The sequence below is a fragment of the Ictalurus punctatus genome, chromosome 7 (genome assembly GCF_001660625.3).
Source record: "Ictalurus punctatus breed USDA103 chromosome 7, Coco_2.0, whole genome shotgun sequence".
Classification (NCBI taxonomy): domain Eukaryota; kingdom Metazoa; phylum Chordata; class Actinopteri; order Siluriformes; family Ictaluridae; genus Ictalurus; species Ictalurus punctatus.
Genome location: NC_030422.2, coordinates 32,589,691 through 32,612,599, shown reverse-complemented (window position 1 = coordinate 32,612,599; position 22,909 = coordinate 32,589,691). Strand labels below are relative to the sequence as shown.

Genomic DNA, 22,909 nt, shown 5'->3' with positions numbered 1-22,909 from the left:
TGTAAATAGCTAAAAGGTTGGGCTTTGTGAGACCAACTTCTTAACAGCAACATTTCCATACTGTTCTTGCTTGTGTAACCAGGAACATTGTTTGAGTGAGGTTCTAATAAATATCACGATATTTCCCTATTAAAATATTATGATTATCAGAAATATCATGCCCCTCTCCCCCCAAACCCCCATGCATCAGATTCCCTCGCCCTATTGTCCAGGTTTATAACAGTGTGACATAAAAAACACAGTAGATGTGCTTAGAAAGTTTCACATGGCCAGGATGCATAAACTACATAACATTTACAGTGGCAGTACTTGTTAATTCCACCATTATACTTGGAATCTAGCTTATTGCTTTCATAGTTGTGGCTAGAACATTACCCTGAACTTTGGAGTAGAACTTTACAGTAGAACTATACAGTAGAACTTCACAATAGAACTTTACAGTAGAACTATACAGTAGAACATTGAAGCAGAACTTTACAGTAGAACTATACAGTAGAACTTTACAGTAGAACTTTACAGTAGAACACTGAAGCAAGACTTTACAGTAGAACTTCACAGTAGAACACCGAAGCAGAACTTTACAGTTGAACTTTGGATTAGAATTTACAGTATGATCTTGCAGTAGTACTTTGCAGTAGAACTTTGCAGCAGTACTATAGAGTAGAAATTTGCAGTAGGACTTTACAGTAGAACTATACAGTAGAACTTCACAATAGAACTTTACAGTCGAACATTGAAGCAGAACTTTACAGTTGAACTTTGGATTAGAATTTACAGTATGATCTTGCAGTAGAACTTTGCAGCAGTACTATAGAGTAGAAATTTGCAGTAGGACTTTATAGTAAGACTTTACACTAGAACGTATTCAGTATAATTTTACAGTAGACCTTTTCAGTAGAACTTTACAGTACACCTTTGCAGCTCCACCGCTGTGACAGTGAGTGGAAAGTGGAGGCTCCACTATTCCTGCTCACTTCCATTTGCTGTAATCAAGTAGCAAGAAAAAAAAAAGAAAAAGAAATTTGGTGATGTAAACACCACCGAGTGTTACTAAATGCAGGTTATTAATCTTGGTTAGTGAACATCTGACTAAATACGTTTACTCGGTTCTACAGGGACACCAATTAATTCTCTTTATACCCCACATTTAAGTAAGACAAATTGTTTCTTTGTTTATCTACTCTTTACCTGGCATTGAGTTTTTAATTAGGCTGTAATCCTTACACAATCCATGCAAACACACATCCACACAATACTCTTGCACCACTTTTCCACTCTGCGTATTCTTTTTAGTTTTTAAACCTGCAAGGTGGAAATCAATTCATTGTTTTATTTAAAAAAAAAATTCTAAATTGATCCCCTTCATGCCTAACTGCATTTATAAGGACAAACACTTATATAATTTAAAAGCTGATATAATTCCCAACTGATGCTGATTATGTTCCTAACCTAAAGTGATCAATAGCATCGATCGGCGTGACATCTCAGACTGGGTTCAGTTGGAATCGTTAGTGTGACGTGGAACGCACAAACGGGTCAGCCTGACCTGCTTTTCTTCCCCCAGTCCAAACTGATGGAAAATCAATACTTTGTTCATACTAGCCTCATTCCAATCCTGCCTGTGTACAACCCCAATTCCAAAAAAGTTGGGACAGGGGAAAAAAAAAACTCAACGAAAAAAACTCAAAAGAGTCATTTGAAAATTCAATACGTTTTACTTTGTGAATTTTAATTTATATTTGAAAATATACACTCATTTCAAATCTGACGACTGCTACACACTCCAAAAACGTTGAGACAATCGACTGTTTACCGCTGTGTAAGATCACCTTTTCTTTTAATAGCACTTATTAAGCGTTTGGGCGCTGAGTGAAGACACCAGTTGATTACGTTTAGCAAGCGGAATTTCCCCCATTCATCCATTACGCATTTCTTCAGCTGCGCAACTATGCGTGCCTTCGTTGATTTATATTGCGCTTCATAATGCGCCACACATTCCCAATGGGAGACAGGTCAGGACTGCAGCAGGCCATGCTCGCACCCGCACTCTCTGCTTACGCAACCATGCGCTTGTAATCCGGGCAGAATGTGGTGTGGCGTTGTCCTGCTCTGAATGGAAGCACATGTTGCTCCAAAATGTGTACATATCTTTCTGCATTAATGCTGCCCTCACAGACGTGCAAGTTACCCATACCATGGGCACTGATACACCCCCATACCATAACAGACATTTGGACCTTGGATGGTCCTTTTCCTCTTTGACTCGTCGGACCACAAAACATGATTCCACTGTGCTACTGTCCATCTCAGATGAAATGTTTTTGGCCTCGCCCTTTACACATCGAGATTTGACCCGATTCCGTGAATCTTTTAATTATATTGTGCACTGTAGAAGGTGAAATGCCCAAAATCCTACCGAATTGTCTTTGGGGAACGTTCTTCTCAAAGTGTTGGATTATTTGCTGACGCATCTGTTGACAGATCGGCGAGCCTCGACCCGTCCTCACTCTTGAAGGACTCTGCCTTTTTAGGAGGCTCCTTATATACTATGATTAGACGATTACCTCACCTGTTTCACGTCACCTTCTTATTTCAACTGCTCACATCACTATTAATTCTAAATTGCCCCGTCCCAAGTTTTTTGCATGTTGCATGGATCAGTCTCAAAATAAATATTTACCTTCAAAAAACTATGCGGTTGATTAGGTAAAACATCAAATACCTTGTCTTTATACATTTTTTTGTTTAAATACAAGTCAAAATACATTTACAAATCACACCTGTTTGTTTTTATTAGCATTTTCCATACTGTCCCAAAATTTTCAGAATTGGGGTTGTACATACATTTTCCCAATCGCCATGTTGCATTAGAGTTGATCAGTTCTAGAGAAGGTCCTTCAACAACTGTTAGACTGTAGGACTTCACGATCAAAGCTGAAAAATGCTTTGTAACTACCTCACCTTAATTTTAGACAATGAGTTAGATAAAATGGGTGACTTACTTTTGCTAATGGTTGTGTTTAAAATAACTGTAAGAGTCTTATAAGGGAGTGAACAACTGTATATATTAAAAGCACTGGACGGTAACACACTGATGAACCCAAAAACAGCATTACAAATCAACACAAAACTCAATGCTTACAACAAACCAACTTCAAACGCAAAATAATAAAGTATTGGAACATAAATGATCATTTGTTTGATTGAATTGAATACCCAAAGTAGTGAAACAATAACCATCGAAACACTACAGCACAAATAGACAAAACATAAATGAATGACGTATGAAAGGTTTATCAAACAGTTTAGAATGTAACAGCAGTAATGGATATACAGTTTATTATGCAAAAGGTCTTATCTGAACGTTGTAGATGTGTGAACGGTCTTGGAAATGTCTCAGTGGTCAATAAAGCTATGAAGTCCCAAATCCTGGAAACATGACTAAATCCCACTGGCATAATCCAAACCAATTTATATATTGCTGTAGGTATCTGCACAAACACTCCTTTTTCTCTTATAGAGCCGCATAAAAGAGTCTTCTGCAAACTTCTAAACAATATAAATGAACATTTGTCAAGGATACATCAAGTGTGCAGTTGAATTTCAGTTAAGTATTTGAAATAAAATTCACTTAAGTTCAAGTGGTTTTATTGTCATTTCAATCATATACAGCTGGTACAGTACACAGTGAAACGAAACAACGTGCCTCCAGGAGCACGGTGCGACATAAAACAACACACTAACCACACGAGACGACACGGAACTAAATAGAACGTAACTCTCCAAACAGAAGGTGATGTCCAGACTTCTTTCACCCCACCAAACTCTCACAAACTCCATCACCATGCCCTCCTTTCGTCTCTACTTCTTCTTCTTCTTCTTCTTCTTCTCTTCTTCTTCTTCTCTTCTTCTTCTTCTTCTTTTGGTTTTAATAGCAGGTGGCAAACCAACTTATAGGTGCATTACCACCACCTACTGGACTGGAGTGTGGGCAGCAGCTTGACAGGGGAAAAAGAAGAAGAAGAAAAAAAAATATATATATATATGTACTAAATTCTCTCACTTATCCCAGTATTTTTCAGATAATATATTAGGAGACGGTGCACTTTTCCAGATGTTCTGACAACTGCTAGAGTTTCTATGTTTTGCTTTCCAATTTGCATCTCTAACTCCATTATTTCTTCCCCATTTTTTCTTTTGCAGTCTAACAGAATGTGTTTTACAGTCTCTTGTGTACTGCAGTGGGGTGTTTTCCTATTCTCTGTAATGTTGGCGTTAAGCTAGCATGACCTATTCTAAGACGCGTAATTATCATCTCTTCGTTTGGGTTCCTGCCCTGCCTCATACTCATGCCTACTTGTTTTTGTGTATATATATATATATATATATATATATATATATATATATATATATATATATATATATATATATATATACCATAGTTTATGTGTTTTCCTTAATGGTTTTTATCTATGCTTTACTTAATGGTATTTTTTATATCAAATGTCTCATGCTCTATCTATCTTTTTGGCAAAATATCCAGTCTCATTTCCTTCCACCCCTACATGGGCAGGAACCCAAAGGAAGGAGATATCCAACCCCCTACCATGAAGTATGAGAAGCAGATGAAGTACTTGGTGAATAATGTCTTGTCTGCATGATGTTTTCCCAGATCGTACACTTGACAGTGCAGATAAACTATCAGAGGCTATAGTGACATTTTGGTTCTGGTTATTTTCTTACAGTCACTGCAGTGCCAGACTTCTAATAGCTCTACAGTGTACACTGATAAGTGATCTGTTGCTCTTGTTTTGAATGCTACTTCATAATGAGGAATGAAAAATGCAGCACCAGTGCGGACTGTCTCAGGCTGTTTTGATCCATCTGTAAATATGAATAGTTCATCCTGATAATGTTCCATAAAGGTTCAAACTTTTATATATGGTGGTATTATTTTAGAATTCTCTTGTAACATTTGTTGTAGACTTGTATCTACAGATGGTTTCATGAATCTCCAGGGTGGTACAGTTGATGCTGCCGCAGTGGGGTTTACTTGTAGCTGGCTGAGGCCTGCATTTTGTGCCTTTGCGTTTCTCCTTTCTTCTCTATTACAGGAAACCTTCTTAAACCATTTCCTCTCTATATCTCCCTCTAATGGCCAGGATGATAAATTTCACCCCTGTAGCAAGGTAATTGTTACAGCTTAATAATTCAGAACATCAGACGTTATGCTAAGTATTTAGCAAATAGATTACATACTAGCCATTTTGCTAAGTAGTTTGGAAGAAATGGAGTGTGTACATTTTAAAGGGATTAGGAAGCAGAAAAACTAGAAGAACCAGGAAACAGATACGGGAAAACTGGAAAGCTGTGGGAGCAGGAGAACCAGAAAATAAATAAATAAATAAATAAAACCTGGAGCACCAAAGTCAAGAACTAAAGTCTTAAAAAAAAAAAAAAAAAAAAAAAAAAAAAAAGGGAAAAATGGCAAAACCAAAGCCAGGAACCAGGAAGTCAAAAAAAGGAAACGTGGAGAAATAGGACAACCTGAATCAGGAATGAGAAGCTGAGAAATAGAAACCAGGAGAACCAGATGCTGAAACCAGAAATTGGAACAAAGGCAAAAGGAGAAACCAGGAGAACCAGAGTCAGGAACCAGTAGCTGAAAAATTGTGCTATAGCCAGATGAGGACGGGTTCCCTTCTGAGTCTGATTCCTCTCAAGTTTAACGTCATATCATCTTAGGAAGTTTTTCCTCACCACCATCACCACCGTCTCGCTCAATAGGAAGAACTCTACACACTTAAAATCTCTATCCTGTGTTTATATGTTTCTGTAAAGATGCTTTGAGACAATGTCCATTGTAAATAGCGCTATACAAATAAAATTGAATTGAATTGAAAAAAATGTAAACTGGAGAACCACAGTCAGGAACTAGAAGCTACAAAGATCTTTAGATAACCGTTAAACATCGGGATTTCAGGATTAAAGCTGAAACTTAAACAGTAATAATAAATATATCATAATCAACAAGGTTTGCTGTGTTTAAAATCACCTTCATCACTGAAGCTTCACGATCTGCACGACATCTGAAGAAACTTGACTCTGCTAGTTATATAGCAAACAGAAACCATTCTAACCAGTTTGCAAGTAAACGTGTGTGTATTAATGACACATAATGTAGTGTTATTAAGAGAAATAATAATATTCACTTCAGAAACCATTCAATGTTAAAGTAAATCCATACAATACTCTAGTTATTAATGGCCTCGGCTCAGTGTGTGTGTGTGTGTGTGTGTGTGTGTGCGTGTGTTTTCATTAGGCACATGTTGTCGCATGCTCGAGCGATTAGTGAACACACTCTTGAACGCTCCGCTCTGCTCCAAAATTAAATTCCATGAGGCTAAACGTTCCAGCGTCTCCTCAGCGGCGGGTATTAAAAAGCTATTAGCGGCCGTTTATTTAAAGTTGGCAAATCTAATTATGGAGGACCGAGCTGACATGAAAGCAAAGTGGGTTCCTTATACACACACACACACACACTCACACACACCACTCCTAATTTATTTTAAAAGTGCTCTTTTTAAAAACTTCATATTTCCGATTGTGCATGGGTAAAGAGGTGTAAAGGGATTTCATATTACAGCCAAGTACTCCACAGACAGGTTCTAAACTATCACGGTCCTATTTAAAATAAGACTATATAAATAATACTATAATAATAATAATAATAATAATAATAATAATAATAATAATAAATTGTTACATGTTTACTTGTTAAACTGAAAGCACATCGATGGCGCTTCCTCTGTATCTGAGTGAAAGTTCTTCTCTGCTTTAAAATCAGCTTCCTGTTTCTTACAAGCTACTGAATGGCTCCGTCTCAAACTCTGGAACTAATTTCCAGTTAGCAGTCTTACTAAAACATCAGCCCTTTCAAGGTTGTGTCTGGAAATGCTAAAATTCATTAACCATAGGAACTAGGAAACCAGGGAAAGCATAACATAAAACCTGGGAATTAGAGGAAGCATGGGAAAGAGAAATGTAAAATTAAAAGGAATCAGGGAAACTAAACAATACCGGTATGACCTTAGTGGCAGGGGTGGAGCCGAGGGGGAGGGGTTTTCCTGTTCACTTACGAGTGTCCGGCCGTGCGCATTTCACGCTCGCTTTCAAATTAGTGGCAGTTGGGGGGTGGCAATTGCTTGGATGGTCAGTTCTTCCATCCATCCATCCATCTTCTATACCGTTTAATCCTTTTCAGGGTCAGGGGGAAACCTGGAGCTTATCCCATGGAGCATCAGGGACAAGGCGGGGTACACCCTGTTCAGGGTGCCAATCCATTGCAGGGCAGGGTTCATTAGTATTCTTAATGAAAGCACAACAACTACAAAATGGTACAATGACAAACTCGCTTCTATCAAACACAGACCTTTTGAAACCAAATCTTCCTACATCGTCTTGTCAGTCAGCTCGCCTCTCTCTCATCATGTGATCTGACTCCTGCTGATCTGTCCTACTGAATTGAGCAGACACATTCAGTTTTTAATTAATTTAGTAGCTTCCATCCTCTATATTACCCATAATGCACCGCAAGCACATGGTGCATGGTGAGTGTTTATGACGGTAGACGGGGTTAGGGTGGGTGGGTGAGTGTTTATGACGGTAGACGGGGTTAGGGTGGGTGGGTGTTTATGATGGTAGACGGGGTTAGGGTGGGTGAGTGTTTATGGTGGTAGACGGGGTTAGGGTGGGTGAGTGTTTATGGTGGTAGACGGGGTTAGGGTGGGTGAGTGTTGATGGTGGTAGACGGGGTTAGGGTGGGTGAGTGTTTATGGTGTTAGACGGGGTTAGGGTGGGTGAGTGTTTATGGCGTTAGACGGGGTTAGGGTGGGTGAGTGTTTATGACAGTAGACAGGGTTAGGGTGAGTGAGTGTTTATGGCGACAGACGGGGTTAGGGTGGATGAGTGTTTATGGTGGTAGACGGGGTTAGGGTTGGTGAGTCTTTATGGTGGTAGACGGGGTTAGGGTGGGTGAGTCTTTATGGTGGTTGACGGGGTTAGGGTGGGTGTTTATGGTGTTAGACGGGATTAGGGTGGGTGGGTGTTTATGGTGTTAGACGGGGTTAGGGTGGGTGGGTGTTTATGATGGTAGACGGTGTTAGGGTGGGTGGGTGTTTATGGTGTTAGACGGGGTTAGGGTGGGTGGGTGTTTATGATGGTAGACGGGGTTAGGGTGGGTGGGTGTTTATGATGGTAGACGGGGTTAGGGTGGGTGAGTCTTTATGGTGGTAGACGGGGTTAGGGTGGGTGGGTGTTTATGACGGTAGACAGGGTTAGGGTGGGTGAGTGTTTATGACGGTAGACGGGGTTAGGGTGGGTTGGTGTTTATGGTGTTAGACGGGGTTAGGGTGGGTGGGTGTTTATGATGGTAGACGGGGTTAGGGTGGGTGGGTGTTTATGACGGTAGACAGAGTTAGGGTGGGTGAGTGTTTATGGTGGTAGACTGGGTTAGGGTGGGTTGGTGTTTATGATGGTAGACGGGGTTAGGGTGGGTGAGTGTTTAAGACGGTAGACGGGGTTAGGGTGGGTGAGTGTTTAAGACGGTAGACGGGGTTAGGGTGGGTGAGTGTTTATGATGGTAGACGGGGTTAGGGTGGGTGAGTGTTTATGACGGTAGACAGGGTTAGGGTGGGTGAGTGTTTATGGTGGTAGACGGGGTTAGGGTGGGTGAGTGTTTATGGTGGTAGACGGGGTTAGGGTGGGTGAGTGTTGATGGTGGTAGACGGGGTTAGGGTGGGTGAGTGTTTATGGTGGTAGACGGGGTTAGGGTGAGTGAGTGTTTATGGTGTTAGACGGGGTTAGGGTGGGTGAGTGTTTATGGTATTAGACGGGGTTAGGGTGGGTGAGTGTTTATGACGGTAGACGGGGTTAGGGTGGGTGAGTGTTTATGGTGGTAGACGGGGTTAGGGTGGGTGAGTGTTTATGGTGGTAGACGGGGTTAGGGTGGGTGAGTGTTTATGGTGTTAGACGGGGTTAGGGTGGGTGAGTGTTTATGACGGTAGACGAGGTTAGGGTGGGTGAGTGTTTATGGTGTTAGACGGGGTTAGGGTGGGTGAGTGTTGATGATGGTAGACGGGGTTAGGGTGGGTGAGTGTTTATGGTGGTAGACGGGGTTAGGGTGGGTGGGTGTTTATGGTGGTAGACGGGGTTAGGGTGGGTGAGTGTTTATGACGGTAGACGGGGTTAGGGTGGGTGAGTGTTTATGGTGTTAGACGGGGTTAGGGTGGGTGAGTGTTGATAATGGTAGACGGGGTTAGGGTGGGTGAGTGTTTATGTTGGTAGACGGGGTTAGGGTGGGTGTTTATGGTGTTAGACGGGATTAGGGTGGGTGAGTGTTTATGGTGTTAGACGGGGTTAGGGTGGGTGAGTGTTTATGACGGTAGACGAGGTTAGGGTGGGTGAGTGTTTATGGTGTTAGACGGGGTTAGGGTGGGTGAGTGTTGATGATGGTAGACGGGGTTAGGGTGGGTGAGTGTTTATGGTGGTAGACGGGGTTAGGGTGGGTGGGTGTTTATGGTGGTAGACGGGGTTAGGGTGGGTGAGTGTTTATGACGGTAGACGGGGTTAGGGTGGGTGAGTGTTTATGGTGTTAGACGGGGTTAGGGTGGGTGAGTGTTGATAATGGTAGACGGGGTTAGGGTGGGTGAGTGTTTATGTTGGTAGACGGGGTTAGGGTGGGTGTTTATGGTGTTAGACGGGATTAGGGTGGGTGGGTGTTTATGGTGTTAGACGGGGTTAGGGTGGGTGGGTGTTTATGATGGTAGACGGTGTTAGGGTGGGTGGGTGTTTATGGTGTTAGACGGGGTTAGGGTGGGTGGGTGTTTATGATGGTAGACGGGGTTAGGGTGGGTGGGTGTTTATGATGGTAGACGGGGTTAGGGTGGGTGAGTCTTTATGGTGGTAGACGGGGTTAGGGTGGGTTGGTGTTTATGGTGTTAGACGGGGTTAGGGTGGGTGGGTGTTTATGATGGTAGACGGGGTTAGGGTGGGTGAGTGTTTATGATGGTAGACGGGGTTAGGGTGGGTTGGTGTTTATGGTGTTAGACGGGGTTAGGGTGGGTGGGTGTTTATGATGGTAGACGGGGTTAGGGTGGGTGGGTGTTTATGACGGTAGACAGAGTTAGGGTGGGTGAGTGTTTATGGTGGTAGACTGGGTTAGGGTGGGTTGGTGTTTATGATGGTAGACGGGGTTAGGGTGGGTGAGTGTTTAAGACGGTAGACGGGGTTAGGGTGGGTGAGTGTTTAAGACGGTAGACGGGGTTAGGGTGGGTGAGTGTTTATGATGGTAGACGGGGTTAGGGTGGGTGAGTGTTTATGACGGTAGACAGGGTTAGGGTGGGTGAGTGTTTATGGCGGTAGACAGGGTTAGGGTGGGTGAGTGTTTATGGCGGTAGACGGGGTTAGGGTGGGTGAGTGTTTATGGTGGTAGACGGGGTTAGGGTGGGTGAGTGTTTATGGTGGTAGACGGGGTTAGGGTGGGTGAGTGTTGATGGTGGTAGACGGGGTTAGGGTGGGTGAGTGTTTATGGTGGTAGACGGGGTTAGGGTGAGTGAGTGTTTATGGTGTTAGACGGGGTTAGGGTGGGTGAGTGTTTATGGTATTAGACGGGGTTAGGGTGGGTGAGTGTTTATGACGGTAGACGGGGTTAGGGTGGGTGAGTGTTTATGGTGGTAGACGGGGTTAGGGTGGGTGAGTGTTTATGGTGGTAGACGGGGTTAGGGTGGGTGAGTGTTTATGGTGTTAGACGGGGTTAGGGTGGGTGAGTGTTTATGACGGTAGACGAGGTTAGGGTGGGTGAGTGTTTATGGTGTTAGACGGGGTTAGGGTGGGTGAGTGTTGATGATGGTAGACGGGGTTAGGGTGGGTGAGTGTTTATGGTGGTAGACGGGGTTAGGGTGGGTGGGTGTTTATGGTGGTAGACGGGGTTAGGGTGGGTGAGTGTTTATGACGGTAGACGGGGTTAGGGTGGGTGAGTGTTTATGGTGTTAGACGGGGTTAGGGTGGGTGAGTGTTGATAATGGTAGACGGGGTTAGGGTGGGTGAGTGTTTATGTTGGTAGACGGGGTTAGGGTGGGTGAGTGTTTATGACGGTAGACGGGGTTAGGGTGGGTGAGTGTTTATGACGGTAGACGGGGTTAGGGTGGGTGAGTGTTTATGACGGTAGACGAGGTTAGGGTGGGTGAGTGTTTATGGTGTTAGACGGGGTTAGGGTGGGTGAGTGTTGATGATGGTAGACGGGGTTAGGGTGGGTGAGTGTTTATGGTGGTAGACGGGGTTAGGGTGGGTGGGTGTTTATGGTGGTAGACGGGGTTAGGGTGGGTGAGTGTTTATGGTGTTAGACGGGGTTAGGGTGGGTGAGTGTTGATAATGGTAGACGGGGTTAGGGTGGGTGAGTGTTTATGTTGGTAGACGGGGTTAGGGTGGGTGAGTGTTTATGACGGTAGACGGGGTTAGGGTGGGTGAGTGTTTATGGTGGTAGACGGGGTTAGGGTGGGTGAGTGTTTATGACGGTAGACGGGGTTAGGGTGGGTGAGTGTTTATGACGGTAGACGGGGTTAGGGTGGGTGAGTGTTTATGACGGTAGACGGGGTTAGGGTGGGTGAGTGTTTATGGTGGTAGACGGGGTTAGGGTGGGTGAGTGTTTATGACGGTAGACGGGGTTAGGGTGGGTGAGTGTTTATGGTGGTAGACGGGGTTAGGGTGAGTGAGTGTTTATGGTGTTAGACGGGGTTAGGGTGGGTGGGTGTTTATGGTATTAGACGGGGTTAGGGTGGGTGAGTGTTTATGACGGTAGACGGGGTTAGGGTGGGTGAGTGTTTATGGTGGTAGACGGGGTTAGGGTGGGTGAGTGTTGATGGTGGTAGACGGGGTTAGGGTGGGTGAGTGTTTATGGTGTTAGACGGGGTTAGGGTGGGTGAGTGTTTATGGTGTTAGACGGGGTTAGGGTGGGTGAGTGTTGATGATGGTAGACGGGGTTAGGGTGGGTGAGTGTTTATGACAGTAGACGGGGTTAGGGTGGGTGGGTGTTTATGGTGGTAGACAGGGTTAGGGTGGGTGAGTGTTTATGACGGTAGACGGGGTTAGGGTGGGTGAGTGTTTATGGTGTTAGACGGGGTTAGGGTGGGTGAGTGTTGATAATGGTAGACGGGGTTAGGGTGGGTGAGTGTTTATGTTGGTAGACGGGGTTAGGGTGGGTGAGTGTTTATGACGGTAGACGGGGTTAGGGTGGGTGAGTGTTTATGGTGGTAGACGGGGTTAGGGTGGGTGAGTGTTTATGGTGGTAGACGGGGTTAGGGTGGGTGAGTGTTTATGACGGTAGACGGGGTTAGGGTGGGTGAGTGTTTATGGTGGTAGACGGGGTTAGGGTGGGTGAGTGTTTATGATGGTAGACGGGGTTAGATGTTGTGCTCAGGAAATCCACTCATGCAGCTGCGTAACCCAACTCGGAATAGGAGGAACGTTCCCCATGTGATGTAACAGTTAGGATTTAAGCCTGAACCCAGCTCTTAGTCTTTCTTGTGCTGGAGCTCAGTTAGAAAGCCGTAAGAGCGGCTGCTGATGCACGCGGTGCAGTGATGGATTGATCACGCCTGACAGCCCTCCTGTGATTTATCCCTGAAAGACGCTGGCATTCAGAGAACCCAGCTGACTGATAGGATAGGTTCTGCTGTAGATCGGTCATGGCTGGATGGAGTGTCACAGCGGGTTCTGAGACGGATCGGGCGTGACTGCAGCGAGCTGAGGAAACTCTCGGGCGGATTAATCACACGAGGAGCAAGCTGCTGACAGAGCGAGAGAGGGGGGGGTGGAGAGAGAGAGGGGGGGAGGGGGGTAGAGAGAGAGGGGGGGTAGAGAGAGAGGAGATTCCTTCACGCTCGACTGAACGTGGTGGAGCTCCGAGATGGATTGATGATGTCGGTGTGGCTGTGATAGTGATCCTGCCTGCTGTGTGTGTGTGTGTGTGTGTGTGTGTGTGTGTGTGTGTGTGTGTGTGTGTGTGTGTGTGTGTGTAAATTCTTACTGGATGTCCTTAGCCAATAGGAGGAGCATAAATACTTCTTGCAGTTACATTTCTTTCTTTCTTTCTTTCACTCTTATCACACCATCTTTTCACATTTGCTTTCTCTTCATTTTCTTTTTCTTCCATTTTCTTTTCCTCTTTCTTTTTCCTTTTCTTTCTTTTCCATTTTCTTTCATTTCTTCTTTCTGTCTCAATTACTTACTTAGTTACTTTCTTTCTTTTAATCTTGCCATCTTTTAATTTTTTCTTTCTCTTCAGTTTCCCCCCTCCATTTTCTTTGTTTGCGTCTTTCCTTCTCTTACTCTCTTCTCACCATCTTCTTTCTTTCTTTCTTTCTTTCTTTCTTTCTTTCTTTCTTTCTTTCTTTCTTTCTTTCCTCCCTCCATTTTTACCTCAATTTTTTTCTTTCTTTCTTTACTTCTTTCTTTATTTCAATCTCGCCATCTTTTCATTTTTTCTTTTCCTCTCCATTTTATTTGTTTGCGTCCTTCCTTTTCTTTCTTTCTTTCTTTCTTTCTTTCTTTCTTTCTTACCGCCATTTTTTCTTTCTTTCTATGAATCTCATCATCATTTATTTTTTTATTTCCCTCTATTTTTCCACACTTTTTTGTTTGCTTCTTTCTTTCTTCCCACATCCTCTTTTTTCATTTTTCTTTCTTTCTTTCCTTTTTCTCTCCGTCTCTTTATGTTCTTTCTTTTTTGACATCAAGATGACATTAGTGAAACAACCTCCTCAGGGCCTAAACAACAATCTGTCAGAGCTATCAGTCAGCACACACACACACACACACAGCTGATGGCCTTGTCAATTCTGCTGAGTCCTCAAATTGACTGTTTTCTCTTTTAGCCATGATTCTGTCGTTGCTGCATTTTTCTCCCCTGTTGTCGATTCCCGTGTGTGAGTGTGTGTCTGTGTGTCTGTGTGTGTGTGTGTGTGTGTGTGTGTGTGTTTAGCTCTGTCTCATTTGCAGTGACAGATTGCTTGTAGCTAGAGTGTATCGAGGTCACGCACACTTTGATAACAGTGTTGTGTGTCTCTGTCCCTGTTGGATTGAAATACAGAGTTGTGTTCACTTGACCTCTCTTTCCTCTCCATCCCCCTGTCCTCTCCGTCCCCCTGTCCTCTTGTTCTCTCTGTTCTCTTGTCCTCTCTGTCCCCCTGTCCTCTCTGTCCTCCTGCTCTCTCTGTCCTCCTGCTCTCTCTGTCCTCCCTGTTCTCTTGTCCTCTCTGTACCCCTGTTCTCTCTGTCCTCTACGTCCTCCTGTCTTCTCTGTCCTCCTGTTCTCTCTGTCCTTCTGCTCTCTCTGTCCCCTGTCCTCTCTGTCCTTTCTGTCCCCCTATCCTCTCTGCCCTCCTGTCTTCTATGTCCTCTCTGTCCCCCTATCCTCTCTGCCCTCCTGTCTTCTCTGTCCTCTCTGTCCCCCTGTCCTCTCTGCCCTCCTGTCTTCTCTGTCCTTCTATTCTCTCTCTGTCCCCATGTCCTCTTGTCCTCTCTGTCATCATTGTCCCCCATCCTCTTGTCCTCTCTGTCCTCCTGTCCTCTCTGTCCCCCCATCCTCTCTGTCCTCTCTGTCCTCCTGTCCATCTCCCTCAGTGTGCGGATGTTTACGCTCCACCCTGAAACACTAAATTTGGTTATATTACAATAAGTGTCATGTACTTAGCCAACAATCTGATACATCATATAGGAAGACCTCGAAGAAAAAAAACAACAACAATATGTAGATATACAGTGCACCCTATAATGTATACACTCACCGGCCACTTTAATAAGTACAGTTATCCAATCAGAAAATCATCATCTCTGGCAGTATATGATCATGGAGCACAGAACAGTGCGAAAAGCCAACAAGATAAACATCCAGTGAGCCGCAGTTCTGTGGACGGGAACAGCATGTAGATAACCACTCTGTACAAACGTGGTGAGCAGAAAAGCATCTCAGAACACACAACATGCTGAACACCCTCACTGACCAGGTGAAGATTGAAAAAAATAAAAATAAAAACCCTCTTAATGGCTATGTGCTAACTAGTTACACTTGAATCCTATTAACTAGCTTTGTGTCTGTATCTAACAGTTGCCTAGCAACAGTGTTGTCACAACTGTATTAACCAGGTGAGCGTTATTGTTTGTGTTTGTGTGTTCTTTGTTGAATAGGAAGTTACTGATGGAGTCTCCCTTTTCTCTGCCCTTTTAACCTCTCTTTCTTATACACACACACACACACACACACACACACACACACACACACACACACACACACACAGTGAGGCCTCTCATTCAGTAACAGGCATTTTTCCTTTTGACTTCTCTGAATTCTAGTCTTTTTTATTTTGTGTGTGTGTGTGTGTGTGTGTGTGTGTGTGTGTGTGTGTGTGTGTGTGTTCGGATGTCATGCCACAACTGCTCCTAATTGGCTGTACACACAAACAGAACACAGTTGGGAACACTTTTTTGTCACAGAACATATACGCACACACACACACACACACACACACACACACACACACACACACACAACTGCTATACAAAGACAGAACAGACACACTTGTGTGTGTGTGTGTGTGTGTGTCATGCTACTGTTTGCGCTCATTACCGTGTCTGTTCTCCCAGCATGCACTTCTTTTGTGTCCATCTGAAAAATTTTAATGGATACCTCTAAACCAAGGTGTGTGTGTGTGTGTGTGTGTGTGTGTGTGTGTGTGTGTGTGTGTGTGTGTGTGTGTGTATGTGTGTGTGTGTGTGTTCTCCAGTGAAATAACTGGAGAAACCATTTTCTTTGCTCTAAAATTAATAATTGGCATTAGAGCAACTAAATTATTGGCATTAAGTGCTAAAATTATTGACATGACTAAAGAACATTGAAGAAGAAGCTCTGGTAGTTTTCTGGGATTGGGGTTTTGAACAGCCCTGAAATATTTAACACACCGTGTGCAGTAACCACATTGTAGTGATGTTAATAAATTACTAGTGATGTCATCAGTGCAGTTCCTCCTTATTGAACCGCTCAGACATTGAAATACGGTGCCTTAGTTTGTTATTGGCTACTGCTGAGAAACAGGATTAACCAAACAGAATCATGCATTATTCCCATTTCTGTTTGAAAGCTATGAGCATAGCTAGCTACACTGTGAGCTCCGCGATATCGAGGTGACGGCTGGTGTTAATATTTAACAGCAGCTTTAATATTTGGTAAATCCTTCCCTGGAGGGAGCGACAGTGCTGAGTGTCTTCCTCTGAGCTTTAACAAGTGCAGAAAATCTTTCAGAAGCTTTCAAGCTGCTTTATATTCATAGGTTTGAGCAGGTGAGTTACACTCTCACAAAATAATGATCCACATCTCCGCTTTCAGTCTTACTGAACTGTCACATCTCTCTAACTATTTCTCTCTCTCTCTCTCTCTCTCTCTCTCTCTCAATTGCTCTCTCCAGCTCTCTCTCTCCATCGCTGTCCCTCGTCCTCTGTCCTCTCACTGTCCCAGTGGTGTTAGACTGGGTTAGGGTGGGTGAGTGTTGATGATGATAGACGGGGTTATGGTGGGTGAGTGTTTATGGTGGTAGACGGGGTTAGGGTGGGTGAGTATTTAAGATGGTAGACAAGGTTAGGGTGGGTGAGTATTTAAGATGGTAGACAGGGTTAGGGTGGGTGAGTGTTTATGATGGTAGACGGGGTTAGGGTGGGTGAGTGTTGATGATGATAGATGGGGTTAGGGTGGGTGAGTGTTTATGACGGTAGACGGGGTTAGGGTGGGTGAATGTTTATGGTGGTAGACGGGGTTAGGGTGGGTGAGTGTTTATGGTGGTAGATGGGGTTAGGGTGGGTGGGTGTTTATGGTGGTAGACAGGGTTAGGGTGGGTGGGTGTTTATGACGGTAGACGGGGTTAGGGTGGGTGAGTGTTTATGATGGTAGATGGGGTTAGGGTGGGTGAGTGTTTATGACGGTAGACGGGGTTAGGGTGGGTGAGTGTTTATGCTGGCAGCCGGATTAGGGTTGGTGAGTGTTTATGATGGTAGACGGGGTTAGGGTGGGTGGGTGTTTATGGTGGTAGACGGGGTTAGGGTGGGTGAGTGTTTATGGTGGTAGACGGGGTTAGGGTGGGTGAGTGTTTAAGATGGTAGACGGGGTTAGGGTGGGTGAGTGTTTATGATGGTAGACGGGGTTAGGGTGGGTGAGTGTTTAAGATGGTAGACGGGGTTAGGGTGGGTGAGTGTTTATGGTGGTAGATGGGGTTAGGGTGTGTGAGTGTCTATGGTGGTAGACTGGGTTAGGGTGGGTGAGTGTTTATGGTGGTAGACTGGGTTAGGGTGGGTGAGTGTTTATGGTGGTAGACGGGGTTAGGGTGGGTGAGTGTTGATGATGATAGACGGGGTTAGGGTGGGTGAGTGTTTATGGTGGTAGACGGGGTTAGGGTGGGTGAGTGTTGATGATGATAGACGGGGTTAGGGTGGGTGAGTGTTTATGATGATAGACGGGGTTAGGGTGGGTGAGTGTTTATGATGGTAGACGGGGTTAGGGTGGGTGAGTGTTTATGATGGTAGACGGGGTTAGGGTGGGTGAGTGTTGATGATGATAGACTGGGTTAGGGTGGGTGAGTGTTGGTGATGATAGACGGGGTTAGGGTGGGTGAGTGTTTATGGTGGTAGACGAGGTTAGGGTGGGTGAGTGTTTATGGTGGTAGACGGGGTTAGGGTGGGTGAGTGTTTATGGTGGTAGACTGGGTTAGGGTGGGTGAGTGTTGATGATGATAGACTGGGTTAGGGTGGGTGAGTGTTGATGATGATAGACTGGGTTAGGGTGGGTGAGTGTTTATGGTGGTAGACGGGGTTAGGGTGGATGAGTGTTTATGATGGTAGACGGGGTTAGGGTGGGTGAGTGTTTATGATGGTAGACGGGGTTAGGGTGGGTGAGTGTTTATGCTGGTAGACGGGGTTAGGGTGGGTGAGTGTTGATGATGGTAGACGGGGTTAGGGTGGGTGAGTGTTTATGGTGGTAGACGGGGTTAGGGTGGGTGAGTGTTTATGGTGGTAGACGGGGTTAGGGTGGGTGAGTGTTTAAGATGGTAGACGGGGTTAGGGTGGGTGAGTGTTGATGATGGTAGACGGGGTTAGGGTGGGTGAGTGTTTATGACGGTAGACGGGGTTAGGGTGGGTGAGTGTTTATGGTGGTAGACGGGGTTAGGGTGGGTGGGTGTTTAAGATGGTATACCGGGTTAGGGTGGGTGTTTAAGGTGGTAGCCGGGTTAGGGTGATGGTGCTCTGTTTCCATCACTCCTAGGCTGCAGTGTCCTGCAGTGACCTCTGTAGGTGGGAGGTCAGTCAGTCTCAGGACAGTTGGCAGAAGCTCCTGGTATTTTAGGGCTTTATAATGGTATGTGTTGGGTTCACTTGTTTTTAAATGTTTTTAAATTGGATATTTAGAAGGAGAGGGTATTGGCCTGATTCTGCCCTGCAGCCATTCTTTGGTGTTATTCTTTGGACGTTTAGTATTCTTTTGTAAAATTCGGTATGCAGAACTTCAATTGGATGTTTTTCCCAATTTATAATGTCAGATATTATAAGTGGTCCCCACACTTCACTGCAATATAATCCAATGACTGATTATACTTCTCTCTTTCTCTCCATCTCTCCGTCTTCTTCTCTCTCTTTCTGCATTGATGTGTCAGAGGCTTTATTCAGCTTGAGGATGAATGAGGACTTTCTGCAAAGTGACATCTCTGCAGCAGATGTCACTTTTACTAATGGTGTGTGTGTGTGTGTGTGTGTGTGTGTGTGTGTGTGTGTGTGTGTGCGCATGTTCTCAGACTTTGTTCATGTAATTGCAGGATATTTATATTTATATTATATTATATTATATTATATTATATTATATTTGTATTTTTATGTAGATAAAAGAAAGAAATAAAGAAAATGGAAAAAGGAAGGTGCGAGAAAGAAGGAATGAAGTATAAATGAAGGGTAAAAGAGAAGAAAGAAAGGTTAAGAAGAAAAAATAAACAATTAGAGAGAGAGAGAGAGAGAGAGATGAGATGCTTCCTGTCACACTCTGTCATTACAGTGAGTTAAAGGACAGCATTGTGAGTGTGTTAATTGGGAAGGGTGATACACACTCACTTTAACCCCGTCACACACACTTAACCACGTCTCCCTCCTGTCTGCCTTCATAAACCTCAGCACCCATCCCTCACCACTGTGTGTGTGTGTGTGTGTGTGTGTGTGTGTGTGTGTGTGTGTGTAATGAAGGTGTTTGCATGTGCACACTTGTGAACAGGTGTTTTCTCTCCATTTCCTTGAAAAGTGTATATATGAATACTAAACTCTGTTTGCATATATTTGCATATGACTGAATATTCAATGAGCTCTTATTTGATCTGTGCTGTATATTCATATCCTGCAGCAGCCTGAAGACTTTACAAACCATTTAAAGTGTGTGTGTGTGTGTGTGTGTGTGTGTGTGTGTGTGTGTGACCCAAGAGTCAAGAGCCTTGTGTCTGTCTATCTGTCTGTCTTCCTGTCTATCTGCCTTTCTGTCTTTATCCGACTTAATTAAATTGAAATTTAATTGAACACGTATCTTGCTCTCTCTCCATGTCTGACCCTCTGTCTGACTGTCTTTCTGTTTGTTTGACTGTTGTCTATCTGTCTTTCCATCTGTCTGACTTCCTGTTTGTCTTTTTCTGTCTCTCTGTCTGTCTGCATAGCTGTCAATCTCTCTGTCTGTCTCTCTATTTGTCTGTCTCTCTGTCTTTTTTTGACTGTTTCTTTGTCTGACTGTCTGTGTGACTGTCAGTCTGTTTGTGTGTCTGTCTGTCTATATATGTCTTTTTATCTCTCTGTTTATCTGTCAATTTATCACTCTGTCTGTGTCTATGTGCCCATCTATCTATCTATCTATCTATCTATCTATCTATCTATCTATCTATCTGTCTGTCTGTCTGTCTGTCTGTCTGTCTTTCTGTCTGTCTGTCTGTCTGTCTGATTGTTTATCTGTCTGTCTGTCTGCATGTCTGTCTGTCTCTATCAGTTCAGTTAGTTTTACTCAGTTCTGTATAGTGTTATCATGGACACATCAACTCCATCATGACTAATATGAGAGGTATAAAAGTTTAGAGTTTGATATTTGCTCTCAGGTCACTCGAGCCCTTATTACACCGTAATAATCCCTGATTCAAAACATGCTGCAGTGTTAGATTTATACTTCACGTCATAATGCAATAAATTTGATATAACCCAGTGTAGAACAGATGTATAACGAGTGGAGAGCAGCGTTCAGTCAGACGTCGACACGTACAGAGGACATTTATAAATTCATCTCCAGCTTCTTTTATCTTTTTGTGGATTCTTCATGTGGCTTGTGACGCTCTTTGTCTATTTTTAAAAAAAATCTTTTATGTAAAGCACTTTGAGACTCTGGACTCTGGACGCTTTATTGTTAATTAAATAAATATGATTACTGTTATACAGTATTGTAATTACACTGTTATTACTCGTTATTACTCTATAGTTATAACATTATCATGCTTTAGACGATTAATTCTTACCAAACCTTTTACAGTCTGTCAAACACATTACTATTATTATTATTATTATTACCACCTTTCTCTGTCTCACTCTCTATATATCTTTTTCTCTTTCATTTCCTCTTATTCTTTCTCTATCTCTCACCCCCTCTTTGCCCCATTCTTCACCCTCTGTCTCTTTTTAGCGCTCTCTATTTTTTCTTTCTTCATCTGTCTCAATCTCTGTGTATATTCTCTCTCTCTCTCTCTCTCTCTCTCTCTCTCTCTCTCTGTGTGTGTGTGTGTGTTTTGCTCTGCATCTATCTTTATCTGTCTTTGTCCTTCCCACTATTTCTTTCTATCTTTCTTTCTTTCTATGTCTCTCTCTTGCTTCTCTTGCTCTCTCTATCTGTCTGTGTTTCATGCTGTGTCTATCTCTCACTCTGTCTCTCTCTTTGTCTCTCTCTCTGAGTGTGTGGGTGTGTGTTAGGGGGTGTAATGTTCCGTATCCCATGCTGAAACACACACAGGGCCTTGTTTCTCATTTCCCCCCTGTGTGTAAAGGTCACACTCTGCTGTTGATCCTCCTGCAGCGCTTCAGTTCTTTAATCTCCTCTCATTTATCCGTATAAATGCCGGGTGGCAGTGCCTACGCCACCTAAATCCACCCTTTCTGGGGAATCACTTTTAATCTCCAACCTCTAATGAGGTTTTTTTTTTTTTTTTTTTTTAAACTTCTCTAAGTCGTTTCAGGAACAGCACTTAAGTCACTTTCAGGAAATTCCCTGAGTCAACAAAAAATTATTGGTCAGATTTATAGAAAGCAGGAAAAAATAATCACCGTCAACTCTCCACCCACAGCTCACAGAGTGTCTGTGTTTTCTACACTTTTCTGGCCACGAGCTTCAGAATTGTAAAGTTTGCAGTCTGATGCCAGCTCGCCACATTTCCCAGTTTGTGCTTTGGTTCTTGTTCTATAACAAGAACACTTTTGAACAGCCAGCTTTTTGGAACGTCATGAGGACAACTGCCTCAACTGGCAGCCTAAAAAAACCCAAACAAAAAAACAAAACAGCAGGGCTCTCTACAGAGCAAGTCTTAACAATAATTAAACATCACTTTTAGCCTGTTGTGCAAACGACAAACCCGGGTCAAATACAAACATCCATGAGATTTCCAAGGCCAAAAGGTAAATTCAAAGAGTATTCAAAAAGGTAAGGGTAGTGTGTGTGATAACTGAGGAAGAATTTGGGGGAGCAGGCCCTCTAGTGGCGTGGCAGACACACGTCCCTGATAGATGTGACAGTTATTTGTTTACAGTGCATAGCTATTTTTCAACTGCGGTCACTTTTATAGGAACTGATAATGAGCAAACTGCCAGAGTTATATCTCCTTGCAGTACTCGACTGGTTTCCTACTGAAGCTAAGCAGACTTGAGCCTGGTCAGTACCTGGCTGGGAAACCTTCTTGGGAAAACTAAGTGGTGTTAGTGAGGCCAGCAGGGGGCGCTCACCCTGTGGTCTGTGTGGGGTCTAATGCCCCAGTATAATGACGGGACATGATACTGTAAATACAGCACTGTCTTTCGGATGAGATGTTAAACTGAGGCCCTGACTCTCTGTGGTCATTAACAATCCCAGGACACTTATCGTAAAAGAGTAGGGTATAACCCCGGTGAAATTCCCCCATTGGATCTTCTCTATCACGGCCCGCTAATTATCCCTATCTCTGAACTGGCTACATCACCTTCTCCTCTCCACTAATAGCTGGTGTGTGGTGGGAGTTCTGGAGCACTGTGGCTGCCGTCGCATCATCCAGTGTGGAGGTTACACACTAGTGTTGGTTGAGGAGACCCCCCCCACACACACACACACAATGTAAAGCGCTTTGAGTGTCTAGAAAAGTGCCATAAAATTGTAGCTGGAACTGCAGGAACTGGTAACAATTACTTAGCAATTTATTTGAGTATATGTTCATTAGTTATTCGTACTAAGAAATGTAATTTCCAAACAATAACAATACTATGTGGTAAATTAAGTTACATAACTTTTGTATTTCCCCTGTAAATCTTTTAGCCCATGTCTTCAGTAGCATCTGTAGCCTCTGTGGTCCCTGAGATCCAATTAAACACACATTACCAGCGATGTCCTGCAAGCTGCAGCATAGTAACAAAGTATTTTCAACAAGCCTACAACTGTACATTACTAAATAAAAAAAGAGAGTACTTTATTTATTTTTTTTGGGTAACTTGTGGCCATTTGAGCCATGAGTTTGGAATAATTACAGAAGGGTGAATGAAACTTTTTAGGACCGTCCTTGACTGAACT

The 22,909-nt window shown here is 43.6% G+C and overlaps 1 protein-coding gene across 3 annotated transcripts in view; it reads left to right on the top strand.

Annotated features, from left to right (window-relative positions):
- sorcs2 (sortilin-related VPS10 domain containing receptor 2) overlaps positions 1-22,909 on the top strand; it is a 222,260-nt gene that overhangs the window by 123,681 nt on the left and 75,670 nt on the right. The window lies entirely within an intron of this gene.